Source organism: Anser anser (assembly GCF_964211835.1).
Source record: "Anser anser genome assembly, chromosome: 8".
NCBI lineage: Eukaryota > Metazoa > Chordata > Aves > Anseriformes > Anatidae > Anser > Anser anser.
The window spans coordinates 13204891-13229663 of record NC_139728.1 but is presented as its reverse complement, the minus strand read 5'-3'; the positions used below and the strand labels follow the sequence as shown (position 1 = coordinate 13229663).

The following is a 24773-nucleotide window of genomic DNA, read 5'->3' as shown; positions in this document are numbered from 1 at the left end:
AAATAAAGCGATTCTCATTCAGAAATATGTCATTCAGACAAATGTCTTAATTTGCAAACTACTCTGCTCTGTTGACTAGCTGGGGGGCAACTAGCTGAGTATTACAGCAGGCCTTGACAGTGACACTGTCATGTGTCATAGGCATAGGACAAGCAAAAAGTGTTATTTATTGGAAGTGGAGGGAGTATTCCATTACAAAATAACTGTCCGGAAAAAAAAAAAAAAAGTCATTTGGGATGCTGCTATCCTTATTGTTTATGTTTAGTCCTTGATGTGAATACAGCCCTAGAACAAACAGTTATGTTAGGAACTGAAAGTGCACTAATAATTTTTCAAACTTTGAAACAAAAGCAATAAATACTTTCATTAACATAAGGCAACTTTTAAAAATATTTCAAGAAATGGGCCATGTTATTTGCTTTTTGATAATAAGCCACTTAAGTACATAGCTAGCTAATTTGAACAACATACATTATCACACCACATTTCATTTTACTATGATATTTCCAAAGTTTTCTGTACTTTTGGACTTCATTTTGAAGAAATATACAGGTAGTATGTCTGATTCCTAAAACAGATCACTTTTCAATTGTAGGAGGGATAAAAATCAATTCATAGGCTTGTCCCCTTCCTCCCTGCAAAATACATCACTGAGAACAGGGAAAATAAACAGGTCAATTACACGGTAGTAAACACATCTTTTATTCATTTACGTACCAATTAAGATACCAGGTAGTATCCTGGTATCTTAATATTAGTATACTATACCTTCGATAGGGTCTTTCAAGCTTGCTAATCTATTTGCTTTTTTACAATCTTATCTGAGGGCAAATCTTACTTGACAGAGGACTTGGCAAAGCTAAACTACAGTCCAAAGGTTGTCTTGGACTTAATTCTCACAACACTCGAGACTGTAACCAAAGTAGCTGTTGATGTATCTTGGAAAAGCAAAGTTGCTGCAGACATTCAGTGTCTTGGCTAGATTTTGAGAGCAATGACTACTTATGCTAAAAACTCTACCTGGTAGAGTATTAGTATCTTAATATTAGTATTCTATGGTTGGTCGGTTTGTTGGTTATGTTTTGTTTGTTTGTTTTTTAATTCATTTGCCATTTGTAAAAGTTTTTATCTCACAAATTTATTTTCCTTTTATGAATCTAGAAAAGTAATAATATCTTTTTTTAACCTTTATGGAACTACTGCATATTAGAAAGAGTTGAGAAAAATTAAGCACAAATATTTTTCACTCTAAAATGAAAAGGTATTGGTTGGTCACAGTGACCACAATACTACAAGCACTAAATACAGTGACTTACCCTGGGCTGTAAATGTACTTTTCAAGTGAAAGAAAAAAGAAATAAGGAAAGCAGTGTGTGTTTGTATTATTATTATTTAAATTCTATGCTTTTTGAACATATTTGAAGTTGTTTTCATTTTTTTCTTTCTTTTTTTCATTTCAATACATCAGAAATATAGCTCAATTACAGTTGGTGAACAGACCATCAAGACAGAAGTGCTTTGACAGTGAGATAAAAATTTAAGCTTTATAATATAAACCATTCATATAAAATACATTTTATAACTAGATGAAATCTTTTCTTCTTAACTTGCTATCTGACTAATTCTCTGTATCAAAGCTGAAGTATAAACACAAGAAGGATAATGGAAAAGTTACAATTCTTATAAAAGCTAGTTTGCTACTACTGTTCATTCTCTTATTGCTGTCAGAGCTTTTTAGAAGTGAAGATGACCATAATCCATGCATATATTCCCTTTTTATTGCATCCAGAAGAGTATCACTAAATGCCTCTTGCTATCTATGTCAGCAAGTTTGTGACTGAAGAAGAAACTGTCTGTCAGAAAATCATCTCAATCCTGAGTTAAAAACTGATGCTGAAGATTTATCAGAGTTTCTTGACAATCTGAACACTGTCTGTATTCAGAGAGACCATTTTATTTTCAGATTAAACCTTGACAACTTCAGTTTCCAAATCTTAGAGATTTTAATTCATGTCAGGTAGATTAAAGGCTCTTCTAAATACTACTCACGTTCTGTGTAACTAATTACAGCTCTTGTCTGAATCATCTCTTAACCTTGGACTATGTCAACAGCTGCCTTTTGTGTTTCTTTCTGAACTGCAGTTTTAGATGGTAAGTCATTCTTACAGCTCTTCTTCAAAAGATGGAAAACTATTTTTTGGAGGAGTAAAGCTAGAAATGGTGGTCTCATCCATACTAAATTCAGAAGTATTTCCAAGTTCAGGTCCTCTTGTTCTACTAAAAGTCCTTTGTTTACTGAATTTAGCGACTGAGTTATTCTAGCACTGTGAGTAATTTGTTTGGCTTAATTAATCAGACTTGATTTAGAGAACCTTCCTTCCACAGTTTTTGCTACGAAAAGATTGTTTTTCCATATCTTATGCTATTTCAGAGAGAGGACCTAGGCTAATGATTTTGTAAAATTTAGTTTTGTATTTATTTTGAGCATATCAATGAAAATAATTATTAGTACACCAATTAATCTTCCTTTCAAATTCACTGCTGTGGAAACTGAGGGGGTAGAATATGGGAGCTGCTTTTTTTGTTGCTGTTTGTTTGTTTGTTTAATATAACATTTTTGTGACTCTGTCAGGCTGAGATGAAGCTTTTAGAAAACTTACCAACCAGCTTACAACTTTTCCTGAAGTCTTCCTTAAATCATGTGTTTTGGCACTGTGACAGACGAAGATCTATTTCCCTCTCGCTCTTCTTATCATACAGTAAACCTCAACTTTTATTTACCCATTCCTCTTACAGTCGTTCTCTCTAACACAAACTCTCCAGCCCTCAAATGATTTTTCTACTCAGTGTGTGATATTCTCCTTTAGAAATAATGTTCCTGTTCACTGCCAAAGGCAGACAGAGTTAATGAACCTTCTTAGTAGAGAAAATACCACCTTCCATAGTCATTGGAATATCATTCACCAGAAGAATACCTCCCACAGAACAGCATAGCATCAGCACTGGCTGCTGGTCAAGAAAACCAATTATGCCTTGAATACAAACAGTGGAGTTACTAGAAGTTTATTCTTTCCTCCTCTTCCTCTTCTTCTAATGTGTAAGATCCAAGACTAGCAGCTGTCTCAGTGCTATCAGGAAGCTAAGATTTAATAGCATGTGGTAACCACTATGCTTCCGATCTATTTCCAGCCTGAAAAATATGTTAACCATTGGATATAGTGCTTTATTGCTCAGGGCAAAGTTGTTGGGAAGGATGGTGGCTTTGAGTTCCTGGGCTTACACAAGAGTAAGGGCTTATATAAGGAAATAAATCAGTCCAGCTCCCAGGATAAAGGGTATAATAGAAATGCATTATTGTCATAAGCAGCGCCAGAAGCCATGAGCTGCATTCTCTCTTCCTACATAACAGACATGTATGTGCTACCAAAAATCTGTTCCCTCGCTCGTTGGTTAACACATATGCAAGAGATCTGAAGCCTATTAGTGCCAATTCTGACCAGCTGTACTGCATGCATGCCACAGCCTGTTTCCTGAATGGGGTCTCCTGCCATTTGCTCCATTTAGAGAAGGTTAGGTTGAAGTCATGTAGCCAGGACAGGGTAAAAATAGCATAAATTTTTAAAAAGCACCGTTTAAAATATATGTGTGTATATATATATATATATATATTGTTATTTCCTACTATTTCCTTTTTTTGTTTTGCTACACTGTCATCAAGAGTGATGCTCAATCAAAGAATAATGTTCTGACATGATGTACCTCTTTGTAGAGTAGATGTGGACATGTTTTCATCTTGAAAGAAGTTAAAATTACATGTGGATCTGAAAGTAATTCTAGGGCAGCAGGCAAACAAGGGTTGTCAATGCCTCTTTTGAATTTCAAGCCATTGTTATTTTATTTCAAATGTATATATAAATTATACATTTCTTTTTATTGTTGCATTCATTTTGACACATTTTAAATTATACGGTATGGGGAGATATAGGGAAAGCTCTCGATAAAACATCTAGCTGAAGGAAATAAAAAATGCCATTGTACTCTAAAATTGTAGTGTGTGTAGAAGATTTGAAATGGTCGTATAATCTCTGCTACTCCAGATGATTAACTAATAGATTTATAGTGAGTCTAATGGATTCTTCTTAAACACAACACTCTTTTCTAAGGTCAACCATACCCAAGTGGGGCCCAGATAAAATTAGCAATGTTAGGCCTCGTTATAAGTAACTTAGGTGTTCCATAAAACAGCATTAGTGCCAGGAAGCATAAATATTAACAAAGAGTAGTGTTGCATAGTTTGGAAAGCCTGCTTGGAGAATGAACATCAGATTATTTTTAATATTACAGAACTCAGCTCTGCGTTCTCTGTGCTCTTAATGTCTTCTAAATGACACAGCTCCACTTTTGGCTGGTGAAAAGGTAACTGCTTCAAATGGGCTGGAATGACAGCAGGATTTTGAAGCCAATGTTTCCCAAGCAGCTGAAAGTTAATCTGTTGGCAGAACAGTTCAATGGGAGAATATATGGTGTTTTTCTCCGCCTACTGTCTTTACAAGACTAAAGATTTCTTAATGCCTGAGGCCATAGCTTGAATAAGACCAACATGATGCAAAATGAAATGACTACCATAGTAATCCTCAGAGGAAAAAGGTCAACCAGACATTATAATGCTTATAAATTGTATCATACACTAATCATGCACTGATCATACACTGGGGCTCATGGAAACTGTGAGCTGCAGAGACATAAACCAAAGCTGGGTTCAACAGTCTGGTTTCAACAGGAATTGTAACACTGTCAACCACACTCCCTGTATCCCATTTTCTGCAAATGCTATCTTTAGATAGCTTTAACTGTTAAGAAAACTTGTACACAGGCTAATTCCTACATAGGAGACAGGCTCAGAGTGGGTTGTAGTTATGCCCTTTGAACCCAGCTACACCACATTCTTATAGATTTTTTAAAGGAGGATCCCATAACAGCAATATTGCATTACCTTGCTGCTACTACCTACAAACCATTCTGCAACAGTAGATATGTAAATTCTGTAACATGTAAATATGGAAAATATTCTCTAAACACTGGAGTTAAAACACTGAAGAATTGGCTTTTAAGCAGAAACTTCATCCCCATGTGGACAGAATCAGGTAATGCCCAAGGCTGCAATATTCACAGATTTTCAGGTGAAAAAATCCTCCTCACTGGCACAGGTCATAAAACTTTACATGTTAATTAAAATTAGTTAAGTGGTGGAGAATCTGCCACAACTTTCATTAAATGTTTGTTACAGTGGTTTTCTGCTATTCAAAGTGAAAGAGAAAGGAATTTGTCATGTATCGACTGAGCAGCCTTCTAAAAATATCTACCTACTTATAGACACATGATAATAGGGACAAACACTGTAACACGGGGAATGTAAATATAACATCTTTTGTCTGAAAGAAGAAGCTGAGTCTGTTAGTATAGAATGCATCAAATCTGTGTTTCTTAAAATTGCCAATTATCCAGAATTGGTGATTAAAAAGAAAAATAAAATAAATTTTGAGATATATAAAAGTACTTTAAAATAAATTTCCATTGCTGAAATTAGAAATGCAAGAAATACTGTATTTCTTCATTAACCATACCCTTACTGTCGCCTCACATTTTCCCAATATCAAAGCAGAAATGTTTGTTGGATACATATATATCTTCCATATTATTTCTTATATTTAGACTGACTTTCATCTCATAATGATTAAGCAATATCATTAGGATTATTTCTTACCTTAATATACCATTATTTTGAAACATCCTAGTAATATTTCTTCCCTTTGTATGCCTTTTTTACCTTATCAGTTTCCTAGTACTTGAAATTCTACTTCCAAAACTTGAATTCATTTGTATCAGCTTCACTCTTCTTGCATTATGCAAATTAAATATGTAGAAATTTAACTTATGAAGTATATAGAAATCTATGAACAAATATGAACAAATTTCAATAAAAATTATATACATTATATACCCATAATATATTAAAAATTATTTATTTTTCTATGCATAGTCAGTCAGATTACTTTCCCTCGTACTATGATGTCACTTTGAAAAGTACTATGAAAATCACTTTTCATGATTTGAAACATCTCACTTGTCATGAACACTATGGATGGTTTACTATGGAAGAGAAAGAAGGGTAGATTTCTTTTTGTCTCTGTCTGATAGAAATTTAACCTCTGTAACATATATTTTTATTCCTCCTTTAATGAAATCCGAGTGGGAACTATTTCTGTATCTTGCCTTTGTGCTTGTGTTTGCCTTTTATCCACAGTTTGTGATATACTTCCAAACACGCTCGTGAACATTCATTCAATGTCTCACTGTTCACATATTTAGCTGCACCTTTATTCCTCAAAAAGGGGTTTGCACAAAAGTAATAGCTTTTTGTGACTTACTCTTATTTACCTTCTGCCTCCATTCAATCACCAAAGAGTATATAGTAATAGTATGAAAAAATGCACTTACTAGTGATAAGTTGCAAATTAGAAAAAATAAAAAATAAACAGCAAGAACAGGTAGTGTGCAAAGTCTACTGAACTGGAATATATATTTATATGAACCGTTCATCTAATGGTGAAGAACTGGTGAAACAGCTTGTAAAATATGCTTTTAAGTCAAGGATTAAATTCACGTAAATTTTTTATCAGCTTTACATATAATAATAATTAGTCACAGAAGGCAGAGAGGACAAGGAGAATTCCTAGTAAAACCTTCCCTTGTCTGTACTACATCTGAAATGGAGAATGACTGAGTTACGTGGGAGATGTTTTGCTGTAAATGTGTATCTTCATACAGTCTGAGTAGGCAAAAAGTAGATTTTACAGCTTTTTTATATTTCTGAGCCTTGATAATTTAGATATGCTGACCAGTAGGTATTTTTTCCTACATTAATGACAATAACCTTTATAATCTGTTAGGTAAGATGGTGGCACTTTGGAGTAACAAGTAGTTGTCCATCGAATTAATTACAAAAAGTCTAGGTCACTTTTCATTATAAGTGGTTTATATGTTTATCCTTCCTTGCAAGAAGTTTAGTATTGATTTCATGTTTTGGCACATGTCCAAAAGGGATAACGAGGCTTTTCATTCTCCCCTTGATATTACCAGGAGAGTTTCTAATACCTCATACCCACATTGCTCAGACTAATCTAAACTTCCTATAAAGTCTTGGCAAGCTCAAAACTTTCTGTTTTCCCTGCTCACATCTGCCCAGAGAAAAAAGTTATTACCTATGAAAACTATTACCCAGTTTTCTGAAATGATACATTTACTTAGACTTGCAGAAGACTAATAAAATAAAATAAAAAACTTTTGATTGGAAGATTCTTCATTTCCATTTATTTTCAAGTACAGTGAAAGCCTATGTTGTCTAAAATTCAGTGTTATGAAAAAGTATGGATGTAAGTTTTGTAAATTAAATATAAATACTGTTTCCTATATTTTACACAATGCACCAATTACCTTCACTCTTATTCCCAGAAAATCTTTCAAGAAGCCATTATCTTATCTATAGCTAAGACAACAGTAACCCTTAAAATAGAAAATGTCTGCCTTGAAGAAGAGCTTTTTGATGCATTAAACAGTTATGATAAAGAGAAGAAAGGTATATTTACAGTCTTTTTCAATGACTTTAAAAGACAATAGATATCACGGTCCTGTTCCTGTAGTTGATTGTGCATTAACAAAACACAATGACTCTGGAATTTCATAAGAAAAAAAAAAAGTCATCAGAAGTCATCTTTGGAGTTCTCAGCTGAGGAGAGGTTTTAAGGAGCTGACAGTACCTATTGGTGCTTCAAAATCAACAAGATCAGATTCTCCTTTCTGTTTTTGTTTTGACTAAAATAAAAATAATGGAATTGGATTTCTTGTAGAGATGAAGAAGAAAGCTGAGTCTGTGGAAGTGTTTTGGTGCATGAATCAACACAAGAAGATGTAGTTTTTGAAGATGGAATCAGCAAATAGATCTCTTGGAAAAAATGGAGGAGAAAATAAGAGAGAAATGAATACAGCATTCATTGATTTGGTGTTGGTGAATACCCAAAGATGAATCACAAAGCAAACTCAAAATGCTAAAATTCATTCTTAGTATGTTGCTGTGGTTCCTAGTTTCAGTTTTTTAAACATGTTATATTACTGCTTTTATAATTTCTGTACCAGAACAACAAAATTGATCTGTTTTACCAGGCAATAGAGAGACATTTAGTTAAAATCAAACCGTGATGAATAATTTAAAATTTAAAGGAAGTGCTTCCTAATCACCCTATTTTACATTCAGAAAACTGTGGCATAGTAAGGGTTCACCTGTACAGAGCACTGTGAACAGACACAACCTTATTTCCATAGTCAGAGCAGACGAAAAGCCTTTATGACCTGGACAGAGTAGCAGTAAATGCAAGCTTTTAAGTCCTTTGAAAAGGTTTTGTTTGATTGTTTGCTTGTTTCTAGAATGCTACAGCTGCTTAGTATTGGCTTAGGCTCAATGCCACGGAGAGACCAAATTCCCATCTCTCAGAGCAAAGGCTGGTATTGTGTCTGCCTGCCTGGAACTGGTGAAAGGTACCTTAAATGATTGGCTTGAAGGCAAACAGAAATTGGATAAAAGAGGCATCACATTCTCAAACAAATGCTTATCTAAAACCTTATCTATGAGGCTACACATAATGTCTAGAGTCATTTCCTTTCCAGTAAGAATGTTATATAAACATAAATAAACTTCTATATCGTAAACGGTTTGGCTCATTTTCACAACTGATAAATTTATCTGTCCAAATAAGGACTTCTTGTCTCCCATTTATTTATATGCCAGTCTTGCAGAGCACATGCCAGAGGCACTGGCTCTAATAGACGACAGAGTTACTTACCTGCATTTGAATTTATAAGGGCAGTTCTTTCTACCAACACTGCGGGCTGAATATGGTTTAATACAAGTGTAAATCTCATAAACATAGGCCTAAACACTGTTTTGATATTGTGAAATGTAACAGTTACACTATTGATGTTTGTAGCAATTCAAGTTGTTGAAAACAATAGTAAATGTAAAAATGTAGACTTTTTTTTTTATATATATATACTTTGGTGTGTTATTTGTTTTTATTTATTTTTTTTATTGCTTAGCTCTTGGAGGAATATGCTGCTGATCATCTTTGGATGTAAATGTTAACCTCCAATATATGGGTTTTCATCATTAGCAAGAAATGCTCAGATCTCTATTTGCACATACAAACACAATGAGAAAAAAAAAAAAAAAGACTTATTCAGCATATAAAATGTTTGATTTTTATTTTGCACCAGAACAAACGATGCTTCTGTTTTAGCATGACTATTTGTATTAATTCCAAAATAAATTTTGAGCTTTCTTTATTAAAAAAAATGGTCTGGTGATACTCTTTCTTCCAGTGGCATAAATTGCAACTACTTTTAAAGAACAAGTGGAATTACAACAGTAAACCGAACAGAGAGTAAGGGCAATAAACTTGCCAATACAGTTCCAAAATATAAACACAGAGTTCTCTAATGCTCTTAACTAAATAAAAGTGTTGAACAGGAGTTGAGTTACTAATTTCTGTAACAGAAACAGTAAAACATTACATGTATTCTCTGAAAGAATAAAGCCTGTTTATCTGTTGCATTTCAGTTTGAGTCGTTCTCAAATGGCATAGACATAGCGTTTATGCAACCTGAGAAAATGGTTCAACTCTGAAATAAAACTTTCGCTACTGTCACAGGTTTCAGGACTCCAGGGCTTGTAATACATCTTATAACACATATGTGGAGACTTTGTATGCAACTAGATTTATTCTGGTGTTCAGACTACATTAAAGCTGCTGAGTAAAATACATTATCACCTACAGCGTCCACATATGAATTTTTCTAGGAAGCTTGAGATAGAATGAATCTCTGCTTTGAATTTTATTATTGTAAAATATATTTATTGATCATGCATTATTGTAAAATGTATGTGTGTCTGTATCCATTTCATCATCCCTCTCAGCACCTCTGTACAATAGGTTTGTGAGAGTAAAACAGAAGTGATCATGGAAAAATTCAAATGGGATATAAGCCTCAATACGAGATGAAATATTATTTAGAATGTCATATAATTATCATATATTCCATGAATTGTATTTATAATACCATAAATATTGACACAGATTTGGAAGGAGTGAGACTTTATGCACTCAACAGAGGCTGGAACAAGAACTGCAGAAGAGAGACATATTTTACAAACAACAGAAGCAATACATGGCACATGCTTACAAACATTTAGCTATGCTCAGGGTTACCCTGCCTTTAAACTAAAATGGCTGAGTAAAAGCCTATTCTGAATCATTGGTGTCTGCATTTACAGTGTCTTTACCATGCTTGAGCATCATCATCAGAAAGTGTGAGCAAAGTGCCATGCTAGTGCAGCTGTACTGCTGATTCGCATCTGGTCGGCTTGCCAGGGTCAGAAGCCTTCACTTCTGTTTGATTTTTTTCACAAAATATGAGTTTAATATAACATGGGAAGTACTGTAAGATAATCAGGCCAATTGCAATAAAGAAGAGACATAACTGTTGAAATAAAATAAACAACAAGATTATTACTTTTCTTTTAGATGCTTGTCAACTTCAGGTGATTATTAGCCTTAGTGTAGCAACCGTGTTTTGGGCTCCATTCTTCTGGTTGCTATATTGCTCCAAGCTACAGATAATAAGGATCTACAAGAAAGTTACAGTATTTTCCTAGAAAAAGTTCATTAGAAGGTTACACAATGCAAAATGGCTGTACAGAGCTAGAAATAGTGCCAAGATTAACTATCTTTCAAAGCCATATGCCCAATGGATGTGATGGTATTTTTGTCCAACTTTGCATAAGGAGCAATGCTCAACAATTACTGGGGATTCTGTTTTGGCCACAGTAAACGTAACCTTAGCTATTAATGCCTTGGCCAGAATGATTTTCATCCTATTGTAGAACATGCCTGCTTTTTAATGCTGCCATGAAAAAAATACCAGTGAACTTCCGTAGCATGTGCTGTTTCTCACAGACTGAGAGATGTGTTAAATATAGTCCAGTATTTTATATATAATAAAAATGTTACATAAAATGAAAGATGTGTATGGATAAATGAAGTAATCTATATTGTAGTTATGAACAATGTAAGTGCATTAATACAAATCTGTTCAAGTCCTACCTGATTATAAAATCTTGCCCTTCCAGATTTCCAGCTTGAGCACAATTCAATGTGGCAACAAAGAAATTATTTTTACCCTCCAATGATTGTCTAGTGGCCAATATGAAGAAAATTGAAACTCCACTTCCTATGGTAAGTGGATATAACTCCCAAACAAATCACAGGAGGAAGTTAATCAGCTTATTTATAAAATACTTTCAGTGAAAACAATGCAGGCAGTAGAAAATACTAGTCTTTGGTCTCCCTGAATGAGAAAACACAGGCAGTGAAAAAAGACAGGACAACCTTCTTTCCCCAAGCTAAAGGCTATCTTTATGCTGCCTTGCATTTAGCTGGCTTGGTATATGGCTGCTCTGTAACACATATCGATGTATTAGCATGAAACTCACAGTGCTATTAACATCCGTAGATACATTCATCTCCTCTGAGTAGACGTACTTTGGTGCAGAGAGTAGTGATCCTCGACATGTCTTAGACAAGGTTGGAGAGAGTTACCATGCCATATGTGTGGAACAATTTGCTTCACCCCTCAACCTGGGTCGGCTGAAAGGGTGTTAGAGATGACAACAAATTAGGAGTAGACCATGAGGTGTTCTACAGTAAATAGCTGAACAGCACAGAAACCATCTGTTCTGTGAGACTCCTACACTTACTTTTCTTGGAATAAATTGTTCACACACAAACAAAGCTACAAAAACATGACCTCCCCAACTCCTCTACACATCAGTTACTTCTCTGTGGTTGGACAACAAAATATATATGTTACATTCCAGAGTTCAGCTAAGATCTTAATGGCAATAGTGCCCCCAGACAGGGGAAACAAAACAAAACAAAACAAAACAAGAACACTGTTTAAATAATTTTGAAAAAAAAAAAAAAAACCAAAACAAACATGGACATTAAAAAGTAAAAGAAACTCCTTATTAGGAAAGGTCATTTTTTTTTTTTTGGTTGGTTGGTTGGTTTGTTGGTTGTTTTTTTAAGGAGAACATGGCTTTCAATAAAAAATCTTATTCAGAAATGGGAGGTGAAGAACTACTCTCTACGAAAAGAAATATCTGTACTGGGTGCAAAGAAGCCAGAACAAGAGATATGTCTCTGCCCTATACTTTTATGAATCTAACACTGTACATCTGAATAAACCTATTTTGTTGACTAATGTCGTACAACTTGCTGTATTCCACTCTCAGCAATATCCATCTACTATCTCTTATTTCTTACTTAGATTGCAAATATTTTGTGGGCACCTTCTTACTCATTTCTGTACACACTCTAGCATGAGAGAATCTTGTTCTGTTGGCAATTCCCAGTACACAAAGTAACAATAGTAGTAATTATTGTGCTATCTCTGCACAAAAGTGTAGAAACGTTATCACTGAAGGAAAATAAAGAACTGTCAGCCAAATAATTGGATTTAATTAACTTTTATGTAGGGTAAAGATTTTGTACAAGTTGATATGAGAATTTAAAATAAATGAAATTTTAAAGTGCTAATTATAATTGTAATATTTTATAAAGTGTTAGTTGTATAATGGATATTGCAATATGCAGGCAGCAGTATTCTGAAGTGCTTAAGTGGACCTGTAGTCTAGAGCTGTGCAGTCAAGAACACTATTTTCTTCTGAAAAAGTCACATATGCAGTATTTACTAGTTGTTTCAGCATTTCAGTAGACGCATACATAAAATGGTTTGGTGATATTCAAAATATGCCTAGATTCTTTTTTATTGACTAGCATTTTCTTGAGACTAATACTTTTCCAAACCTGATACATTTTGACTCAGAGACACCAATAAGATGTCATTTTGATTACATACAAGTTGTGCAATTAAATACAATATAAATTTTACACAAATGTGTTTAAAAATAAGACAAAGCTTATATTTTGTGTAAATTTGTTTTCTTTTATGATTCTAGGCCTACTCTTAGATAATCAGTAATTTTCATTTTATGTCAAACATGGGCAGAGAAAAAAAATAAGTAAATTCATACAAAGAGGAATAGTCAGAGAGAAAATTTTCTGCTTATTTCTGAAACTATGAAATTGTTTCTTACAACACAGTCACAGTCACAGAGAGAGGAAAAGTTGGTCCTAGATAGACATGTTGTGTTTCACACATATGACCTTGACATATGACACACCTTTGTCCGGAAGTATAGTGATAGGACAAGGACTAATGGCTTTAAACTGAAAGGGTAATTCCTGCACTGTAAGGGTAGTGAGGCACTGGAACAAGTTGCCCAGAGAACTCCTTGATGCCCCACCCCTGGAAGTGTTTAAGGCCAGGTTGGATGGGGTTTTGAGCAATCTGTGGGGAGTTGTCCCTGACCATGGCAGAAGGGTTGGAATTAGATAATCTTTAAGGTCCCTTCCAATCCAAATTGTTCTATGATTCTATGACCTTACAACAATAATAAATTATCACTGTGTGATTTGAAACCTCATGACAGAAAACTTAATTTTCACAGAGATTTTTCTCCTTTATTTTTTTAATTGGGTCACTTTGCTGCATTCTTCTAGTACTTAGTTCAGTAACTGTCTGAATCCTTACCATGTAAAGTATTAATTTTGTGTACATCACTGTTAGAAACTAGTGTTGTCTTGATCAATAATTGTGATTATACCAATCATAGAATTTCCTACAAAAAAATATATTATAATATTATAGGAATTATATTATTTCAGGTGAACACTCTGAGAAGAAGTGATTCTTTAAAAGTTGATCTCCTTACTGGGAAGGAAAACAAACAGAAAGATGCTTCTAATAATTATTTATTAGGAAATTGTATTTCTAGACTTTCTACAGAACAACTGTAGGTCTTTAATAAACTACAGTTGTGGCAATGTCCTGCCCTTTCAGTCCCACAGTCAGTAATTCAAATGTGCCTGTAACTCAGAGATGATAGCTACTGACAGCTGGAGATAAGGTGACAAATAGCTTTTTCAGTTGAGACATTGACATAATTGAAATGTGCTGCCAGGGGAGAACAAAAAAGAAAGCATGGATAAGCAGCAGCAAAACCCAAGTGAAGGGTACAGTTCTTCCACTACCTTGCTTTTACTAGCACAGCAGTTTTAGATTGTTCAGGTCAGCTGTGATAACTGTGATCCCCTAATGGGATTGCCATCACACTGGAAACAGAGTGGATTGATCTTTCATTAAACATTTACAAAGCTTACATGGTAGCCGTAGAAGATGAAATGTGAAAATTCCATAGAGGTACTAAAATGCCACAGAGGTACTAAAGTTTACAGGAACATTCCACTTTAGAACTTTTATGATAATATGTTGGGGAAGTACAACCTAAACTGTATTTTAAGGTTCTATTTGCTTTAAGTAATCCTAGGATTATTTATCAAAACACTTTACTATATTTGTTCAGCCAACAGCTGGGATGCAAATACTTTCATATAGTTGACAAGGCCTGGCACTGAAAACCAGACCTGTAAAAGATCTTATCTCATTTTCTCAGATGACTCAGTATACTTTTTACAGTTTACTATACCTACATACCTTTGAAAAGCAGCAGAATATATACTTTTTTTTTATTTTATATATATATATATTCTAGCAACTATTCTGGAATACAAAATATGTCACTAACCAGTCTGTTCTTGACCTTATGATGTTTGGGAAGGGGCTTTAGGGACTTTGAGACCAAAATATGTTCTACGTCAATCATATAATCATTGCAAATGGCACTTTTTTAAACGCAGAGAAAAATACCTTGGAGCCTCTGTTTTCCCATCTGTAAAAATGATAGGGATTGAGACATTTATTTCTTACTTTATTATGTCTTAGATGAAAGGCATAATAATTCTATTTGTAAAATGTTATTCAAAGCACAGTTCTGTGCCACTCTATAATCAAAAATGTCTACACTGGGAATATAATTTATACCTTTCTTCAACAAAAGAAGAGTAGTATTTTAAAAGAAGCTGCTCAGGAAGAACATAACCTAGTAAACAGTCATTTATGAGGAACAAACTGGAACATTTGTAGAGGACCTTCTTGCCCACTATTGTTTTTGTCCCTTTGTTCTTTAAAATTCGAGATATTGAATCTCTCATTATCTTGAGGACAAGTTTGGGATTTCCAATACACTTTTCAGCAAATCATGGTCATGGTCATTCTTGATTAGACTGACAGATGGTAAGAATTCCATACTCTTCATCCTATTATACTACAAAATACAATATCATGTTCTTGGGATGAGAAAGTGCAGAGTGAGTCAAATACTCCATCTAGGGACCAGCAAGAATAGAGCTAATGCTCTGAGGAAAATCACAGCTGCACCGACAGCTAGTCTTTTGAGGGCAGTGTGTCTGGAACCAGGTGGGAAGAATTAGGAAATTCCTCAGAGCATTTAAAGATGGTTATGCTTAAGGAAAGGCTCTTCTTAAATGACTGTGTTTTTCAGGTGAGAGGAATGACATATAGGGAGAAAGAAAAAGGATGCTTAGGAATGTTACTCCTGCCAACTATAGAGCCAAAAGGCTCTATGCAGATTTTTGAGATAAGCCCTGCAGAGAAGGACTTGGGAATTCTGGTGGACAAAAAGCTTGGTATGAGCCAGCAGTGTGCGCTTGCAGCCCAGAAGGCCAAATGCATCCTGGGCCGCATCAACAAAGTTGTTGCCAGCAAGGGAGGGAGGTGATTGTTCCCCTCTGCTCTGCCCTTGTGAGGCCCCACTTGGAGGGCTGCATCCAGGTCTGGGTCTCCCAGCACAAGAAGGATGTGAGGCTGTTAGAACCAGAGGGTCCAGAGGAGGGCCGTGAAGACAATCAGAGGTCTGGAGCACTTCTATTAAGAAAGAGATTTGGGGATGTTCAGCCTGGAGAAGATAAGGCTCTGGAGAGACCTCAGTGCAGCTTTTCAGTACTTAAAGAGGACTTATAAAAAAGATGGAGAGTGACTTTTTGCTCAGGCAGATGATAGGACAAGGGGAAATGGTTTTAAACTAAAAGATAGGAGATTTAGATTTGAGGTTAGGTGGAAATTCTTCACTCAGAGGGTGCTGAGGTTGTTCAGAGAAGCTACAGATGTCCCATTCCTGGAAGTGTTCAAGACCACGTTGGAGGAGGCCCTGTGCAACCTGATCTAGTGGGTGGCATCCCTGACCATGGCAGGGGAGTTGGAACTGTATGATCTTTAAGGTCTCTTCCATCCCAAGACATTCTATGATCCTATTCCTTCTAAAAAAAAAAAAATTTAAATGAGGCTGGGGATACTCTTTGAATAGTTTGCAGGAAGCTTTTGTATTTGCTCTGGTACTTTTAAGTTGCACTTTGATTCAGCAGTGAAGCTTCACTAGCTCTAGGCAATCATTGTTTCTCCGAACTGATGTATCTTGTTTGTCTTCCTTGAGACAGTCAAGTTGCAATTATCTGTATTTCTGTACAGATGTACGCAGGCCTATAAGCTATACTAAGTCAGTTAATGAGAAACAAATATAGACCTGTTAGCCAGAAAATTACCATGGCATCATAGGATGACCTAAATGCTATATTTATAACTAGTCAAAAAGATGACAAAAGTCAAAATCGACAAGATTCAAATATAATTACTTTCATAGTCAAATAGGCCACATCACTTATGCAAGCCTCCGATGCTATTGGGAAGGTGAAAATGAGTATGGGTTAGTTTTAACATCTTTGCATCAAGCTGTCAGTCATATTACTGACAACAGAAAATGTATATTATTCACAGCAATGGAGTTGAGATTAGAGGCGTGCTTGATTTTGTTATATTTTCACAATTGTATATATCATCATGTTGAACTGAAGTTGTATCTGTCAAGGTTAAATCCTTACTAATAAAAATGAAGCCTTCACATAGGCTTGATGCTAAACAGACAGAATAAGGAGATGGATATCTTACCTTTTGCCTGTTAAGGTTCTTTTCATTTCTACTTAGCTTTTACTGAAACAGGTCTCTTATCTCAATGCACATCTAAGTAAGCATAGGTGCCTTGCACTTGGTGCTTGTTAGGGAAACACTCACAGCCAGACCCAGAACACCCCTGAGACAAGATAAATTTATTGACAAGATATGAAGAAAGTTGTTGGATCCAAGTATAGGGGCTTCTGTGATAAATTTAGCTCATTTTTCTATACAGAACTCTAACACTGGTAATGGTAAAAAAACAATCAGAAAACTGCATGACAGCATGAAAGCTCATTAATCAACAAACTCTTTTTTATGTAGGGTTGGGGGGCTAATCTGCCCCTATCTTACAATTAAGAAAGATAAATCAAATAATTAAACAATTTTTGTGGAAATAATGCTCTCCAAACATCTCAAACGATGTAAATTTGTTAAATTGTATAAAAATAAAAGACGGAAACAATGGATTTTGCAAAAATCTACAGTCACTTTGCTAGTGCGAATGGAGATAAATTTAATGATTACATTTAAAGATAGATTAATTTTAATTTAAGGTGGAATCTGGTCCTCTATTTCAGTATCTGCTTCAGTAAGCAGCCGATATGCTACGTGTTTGTATTTCTCTTTCTACTTTCTCACCTGGCCAATGTTTAATAGATTAAAGAAGATTAAAAAAAAAAAGAAAGTATAAAAATTGCAAATGCTCATCTTCATTTTATCTATACCTAAAAATTTAAATATCTTTCTTCCTGAGGTGTCTTTACAAGGATGAGCCATCAAAGTGCTTTCAATAGCTCAAATAAGACAGTAATATTCTAAATGCAAGTTTGGAAACATAGCTAATGAAGTAAATAAAGATTAGTGTAAAGAAGGTCAGATATGGCAAGGGAATGAGAAATGCATGTTTGTTCTGCACCTGCTGTAGGTATGCAAATTTGCCGTGAGCCACCAGAGGCCTCCTAGCACTGAGAGGTGTCCTCAGTAATGAGAAAGAAGTTGCTTTTTTTCCCATCATCAAAGACAGACATTTTTCTAGTCTTATCTAGTGTCTAATAAACATATTTCAGGACACTGATATTGTGTGAGATTATTTTGGACCTTAGGATTCAAGACCCTCTGAGATTTTTACATGTGGTTCTGATACTACCTAATGATATACAAAGGCAAAGTTATCCAACATTGACAAAATGTCAGTATCTGGAATGTTTTGGTACTGAGCAGGCATCAGTCACTAAAGAAAAGTGAATTGTAAGTGCCTGTTGACTAATTTGCAGTATATATAAATGTTTATCTATAATTTTCATAGAAGATATGTAGTGTATATCTATATTTAATTTTACATGGTATATTTAAGAGGTATAAGATAATCATACATTAAAATACCTAAATTAATTTTAAATTATAAAGCCATTAATAATCTCTGAGGAAAACCCTAATCTAAGCAAACTTAAAAACTAAAATGTGTCAGAACAGCTGACAGTACCATGAGTTTAGATCATATGATTGATGTTATAGATCCTAACAGAGGAAAGAGAGCATCAGCAGATAGAAATGATTTTTCATACCATATGCTAAGATTAAAGAAGCAAATGATAAAATGGACCCTAAGTTTAATGATGTCCTCTATCAGTCTAGTCTATTACAGTTCACTACAAACCCCACTGAAGTAAATGAAGAGACACTCACAAGATAAATCCACAAGCCACAAAGGCTTTTAAATGGTATTTTTACTCTTCTTCTCTTAATAGTGATTTCAAATTACATTTTAGTCAATTATTCACAAGATATGTTTGATCAATTTGAACTCTCTTGATTCACTGCATTTTTGTTAACAGATTATTTTTCATAGCTTATTCACTATTTACATGTACTGAGACTATTTTCCTTGTATTTTGTACAGGGAATAATTCACTGTATATATTTAACACTTTAATCATAGAGCCAGTAAGCTGTGATTGGTACATGAATCTTCTTTAATTGGATTAGCATAACTGGTACGCAAGCAGACGTATGGCTGAACTGAAATCACACAAGAACATACTGCTTTGTCAATTTCAAATTGAATTTCTGTGGCTTTGGGAAGAGAACAACTTTTTTTTTTTTTTTTCCAAAATTGTACAATAAAATGGATACCAATGTATTTATAGACCTGGTATGCACACAAAAACAGGATTATTCACTCCAAATGGAAAAAAAAAAAAGTATCTGAAACACTTGATGGAGAGGATATCTGAACAGGCCATCCCATTACAAACTATGCATATGAAAAACTAGCTTATGTATTTGATGTCAAATTCTTCTAAAAGAATTGGATCAATATAAAGTTACCACAGCCAGACATCCAGATGGTGTTGATTTCAGCCAACTAAAATTAGCTGCATTGGTCTTGGCTCACTTATCTATTCCTGTTGTTTAATGCGATTTTCTGGAGAGCTGGATAACAGACAAAATTATACCCCGTTCATTACAGATGTGACTCCATTTTTTTCCAATTAAAGGATATTACAGTGGAAACTCTTTTTTATTGAAAGCATATATGAAATTAAATTTTAACCAGTAGTTACATTTTCTATGACAAAAACAGTATATCTGCTTTTCAATTAATTTTCAGAATAGACATATTCAATTTTTATCAATCAAAATCTCAGATGACTTTAACAGAATAACTAATGACCTTTTAATATAACCTGAATATATCAGCCTTGAAGGTTTCGGATATGATTAATTCTCCTTTTTTATTTATTTATTTATTTTATTTTATTTATTATTTATTTTATTTCAGTAGTGTCCCTGTACCTAAGCTACGCTATAACAAGGTTATTATATAAACTACGTGTCACAGCACATTGCAGCTAGAATTCATGCAGCCTCTTGTTAATAGTCAAATAAGTGAAAATGAAATATTTTGCTGTCTTATTTTATAGATAATGGGCCATGCTATATGATCATACACTATGCATCTACAATATATCTGAATGACAGGAAATTGTCTCAAGAAAAAAGAAAAAGAAAGAAAGAAAGAAAGAAAGAAAGAAAGAAAGAAAGAAAGAATGAAAGAAAGAAAAAGAAAGAAAGAAAGAAAGAAAAAAAAGAAAGAACGAAAGAAAGAAAGAAAAGCTTATTGATGTTAAATATGCCCAAATGAAAATACATATAACTTAAATTAATAGGTGTGACTGTTACTATTTAGTGATTATTAGTGTATACTGCAGTTTTAAGGCCTCTATCGAGGCAAGCTGAAAGATATTTCTGAAGCACAGTGATCACAGGTTTTTTAACTCACAGATCTATATTTATTTCCAGATGTACTAGGTCATCAGAATCAAAGGCAAAAAGGCAGAACTGAAAATGTTTGAAGTTCAAAGTGCACGTGTATTGACTCAGGTCTTTCTCAGTTAATCTGTATGTCTCTCTATTGCGATCTGAACTGTAATTTGTTAGAAGTATTTCTTGATACTTGTCACACATCTTCTTAAGCAATATCATAAGTAGATAAAAGTGACAGGAGTTTTGTCAGAATGCCTTCTGGAAGTTCCCTGACAGAGAGCAAGCTTGCTAGCAAAGACAAATACGAAGGTGTAGTCTTTGCTTAATTTCATTTTGTATGGAAAAAAATAATTATTATACACTATAAAACAGTATTCACAAACAGACTTTTGTTTTGATGGAAGGATTTACACTGTTATTGTCTTGGAATTTTTTTTGTTAAAGTTGGCAAACAACTTCTGAAAAAAAAAAAAAAAGAGGCAGTTCAAAGCTTGGTGTTAAATGGACAAAATGCTACCAATTTTGACATTAAGGGTACGTGGGGGAGACATTCAAATTTTCATTAAATTTCATTTCACATTAAAAGTAAAGACTGACCAAGTGCATTAGTCACAGCCATACACATCAGGATTGAATTACAAATTTAATATAACTTGTAGACAACAGTGGAGTCCACTCAGTTGTGTTCACCTCATACCGTAGTTATATTAACTGCATGTTCTGTGTACATTTATTTTATTATTCTGTAAATTCAACTTAGAAAGTGAACACAAAATTCAGAATGAGCTTAATGTAGCAAAAATCCATTTGTGAAGGCAATTCTTTCAACAAGTATTACAATCTGATAAGACCTATTACTTCTGTGTCTATTATTTAAGTTAGAAATTCAAACTATACACTATGTGTATCCTAGTAGATAACACTGTAATCAAAATGCTGAAGCTGAAGTGACATCAAGGTCGTGATTGTAAATGAGATGTTGTATATCAGTAGATCTGTCCCTAAAAGAAAAAATAAATTAAGACAATTTTTCAGTCCTAGCGCAGTGACTATAGAGTAGGGTGAAGAAGTAATGTGTACACATATCTGGGGTTGTCTGGAGCTAAAATGAGAAGGGCATTGTCCTTTACCTTTATCAGTATTTTCAAGGTATAAGATTTTCTTCTGTATCGGAAAGTGATTATAAATGAATTTCTAAAACTAGTACCTCTTGCAGTTCATTTTTCTGTATTCTGTGAGTGCACAGTTGACACATGGTGGCAAATATTACCCTCTGTTACACTTCAGTGGAACTTCTGTCTTTTTTCCCCAGTGCCCAATTTACAGTGGAGAAGTAGCTTATAGCAATCACCTTCCTCCAAGTGTTCTGTTTATCATTTCTCTGTTTCTGTGCTTGATAGCTTCCCTGTGAGGAGTCGCAAGACATTTCCATTTTCTTTCATGTGTATTTTCCTGCTATTTCATTATCATCTGCTAAATAGCATTGCAGCGAATACTTAAAGGAATTGTCTGGGATAACAAGCACCACACAACTGAGAATGTGCTGAGATGGCTGCATATGCAGCAACTATATCATTGCTTCAATTTTATCTTGTCGTCCTCTGGGTTTGTTTTCCTCTCTTTTTGTATCTGGTTACCATAGCTCTAGTTTTGGAAAGAACTTCTTTTTTAATGAGGGCATCTCTGAAGTATCTGTATCTTGAAAAAGGCATTGAGGGGATTCTCTCTCTCTCTTGCCACTAGGAGTTGTGTTTCCTTCCCTCAGTGCCCACTTGCCATCTGCATTCAGCCAACTGCATTTATATATCTGACAAAATTAACTGTTCTCCACAGGTAAAAGGCTTGAATTTAAAGTCTGTTTCCTTGTTTCCTCACACCTTTTATCACCACACAAGCACAGGCAGAACAAGTACTCACAAAGGCCAGTTTTCAGTCCTTCGAAGGAACTAGTCTCAGGAAGATCAAGTCCTATCTCCTGAGCAATTCAACCTTTTTCATGTATGGTGATACTATCACTCAGGTTTTCTTTAGCTAAAAGTCTTACTTTTTTCCATTTGCTCTCAGTCAGCTTTCATGGAAAGGAATTACTTTTCTCATTATAATCACTAGCTTTTCTTCATAAGATATAGAACAGCTCAGAAATGACTTTGAGTATGCCCTTCCCCCATTTCACCAATCAGTTGGCATAGTGACACAACAGCTGCTACAAATCACAGGAAAGCTGCTTAACAGGGACATTTCAGATAAAAGTTAATGCTGAAGAAACCACTACATTTGCAATCATAGCATTTGTTCTTTAGGCCACCGTGTTCTTATGACAGCAGATAAGGGAAAAATTATTTTGGAAGTGTTGCAACTGATGTATGAACAAGCTTGCGTTGAGAAACAAGCCATGATGTGATCCAACACATTTACATTCTGTTGTTTCTTGGATTCATGATGATCAGAGATGAAGCCTACACAGGTCAGCACCACACAGATCCAGAGACACTGAGGTGCAGCTGATGCTGCTGCCTCAGCTTTGAATGTCTTTTTCTCTGTGTCCTTGCACACCATCATCGCGTCCCCAACAATCAAAAATGTGGAAGTTTAGAGTTAAGCCTGTCATATAAAATCATAATATTCATTCTTCCTATCGTGGTCCCAGCTCTGGAAATTGTTTGGTTACTGAACAATGAATCAAGTCATAATGTGTCTGACAATAATGTATGCCAGAACAAGAGCTAGGTCCTTTCTCTTCCTCCCAGCCTCCTCAAGAGTAGATAGACGTAAGCCAAAAAGCACTAACAGTGTTTTCTACTGCTGTGTTGTTTGGATTGTTTGGGATTTAAGGATGGTATGTTTGCCAGATAACTGCCTTACCAGACCTTATACCATTTGTAATAGTGCACTTTATTTGATGAACTCTTTTCATACATTTTTGAGTCCTATTTGGAAATTCCTAGTGGCATCTGAGGATCAGAGACAATTCTATCCATTCTTTTTGCTAGATTATTTTTTTTCCTGGTATTCTGCTTTTTCTGACTGTCATTTTTTTCCTGATTGTTGTGAACAACCATGAAGAGGTCTAAAAGATCCTTTCTCCAGATGCCTCCCTTCCCCTGTCAGCAGACATTTCTCTAAAAATTGGTTTATTGACTATTTGCATTTGCAGCTAGAACTTAACAAATCTTCAGAAATTAAACTGAAATTCCCTGATCTTGGGTTTTAAAAAGAGGTGAGTGTCTATTTTTAAAATTACTAATGTTCCTTTGAATTGAGTTGTGCTTGAATTTGATCGTGGATATGCCACTTCTCTGTGTAGAACGCACCTTCTTGCAAATGAACAGTATTCACATTAAAATGAGGTTTACAATGGAAATGCTGACATAATGCAGCAGAAAAGCTAGTGCTATTGAAATTATGCAGGATTAAATAACCAGAAAAGTAAGCAAGACTTAAAAAACAATCAGGTGCAATACATTCTCTCATACATATTATGTTCTTCTTACAATTCTGACACCCTCCTTTTGCAGTGATGAGATGCCAATGGGTTTAACTTATGTTTTTTGGAAATGTTACACCACATGCTGAGAAATGAGTTTCCAAGCTCAGTTACTTAGCAAAACAGAGAGTAGTTAAAACTAGGCAATGATACCATTGTTCAGCATGACTGGGAGTTTCAATCCTGACCTTTCTCTCACATCTCCAACTTTTTTTTTTAAGTGAATTAATTTAGTATTTATATCAGCAATATTCCATGCTTTTCAGGAGTAGATTGAAAAGTATTCCAAGAAAGGTTTGTCTTCATAACAGAGGAGATGCAAAGTGAACTGACCAAGGCTATTCAAGATACAATTGGCAGACACAGAAATGGAACCACATCTCCCATACTTGCCTGCAATGCCCTCCTAGATAAGCGTTACTATTTCTTTTATCCCAAAAATGTTCAAATGGTGAAAGCACCAATATCAATAAATTTTAATTTGTCTTTTACTGCTGATATATATACATATATATACATATATTCTTGGAATGTTGTATATAGCATACATATTCCTGGAGGACAGAGTCAACAAAGTAACGCTTTCCAAAAAGGGATTTTTATCGCCTTTTTCTTTCTTTCCTTCTTATTAAAAGCACCTTATCTGGGAAGAGTGTCTGATAGTTCCACCATTGCTGATGTTGATTCAACAAGTGAAAATGGAAACAGAATATATACAAAATTTGTTCCGGCTTTAGAGAACACAAATATGTACTGCATGTTAGAAGAGTTCTTGTGTTATTTTGCTTTTAACTGTAAGTTTTCCACAATGTCTGGTGGGAAAAACTAAACTGGCGTTTTTGTGCCTTTGAGCATAAGTACCATGGCTTCACTGTGGAAACCATGATCAAACCAGCCAAATCCATCAGATCCCACTCCCACA

The 24773-nt window shown here is 34.7% G+C and overlaps 1 protein-coding gene and 1 long non-coding RNA gene across 5 annotated transcripts in view; both read right to left on the bottom strand.

Moving 5' to 3' along the window:
* The window catches only part of BRINP3 (BMP/retinoic acid inducible neural specific 3), a 237490-nt gene that overhangs the window by 101674 nt on the left and 111043 nt on the right, over positions 1-24773 (bottom strand). The gene's annotated exons all lie outside the window — the stretch shown is intronic.
* LOC310903389 overlaps positions 2-24773 on the bottom strand; it is a 78005-nt gene continuing 53233 nt past the window's right edge. The window contains exons 4-5 of the long non-coding RNA XR_014587502.1: positions 10624-11756; positions 2-8002 (exon numbers count right to left, since the gene is read on the bottom strand). This is a non-coding gene — a long non-coding RNA (uncharacterized lncRNA). The remainder of the gene's footprint in view (positions 8003-10623; positions 11757-24773) is intronic.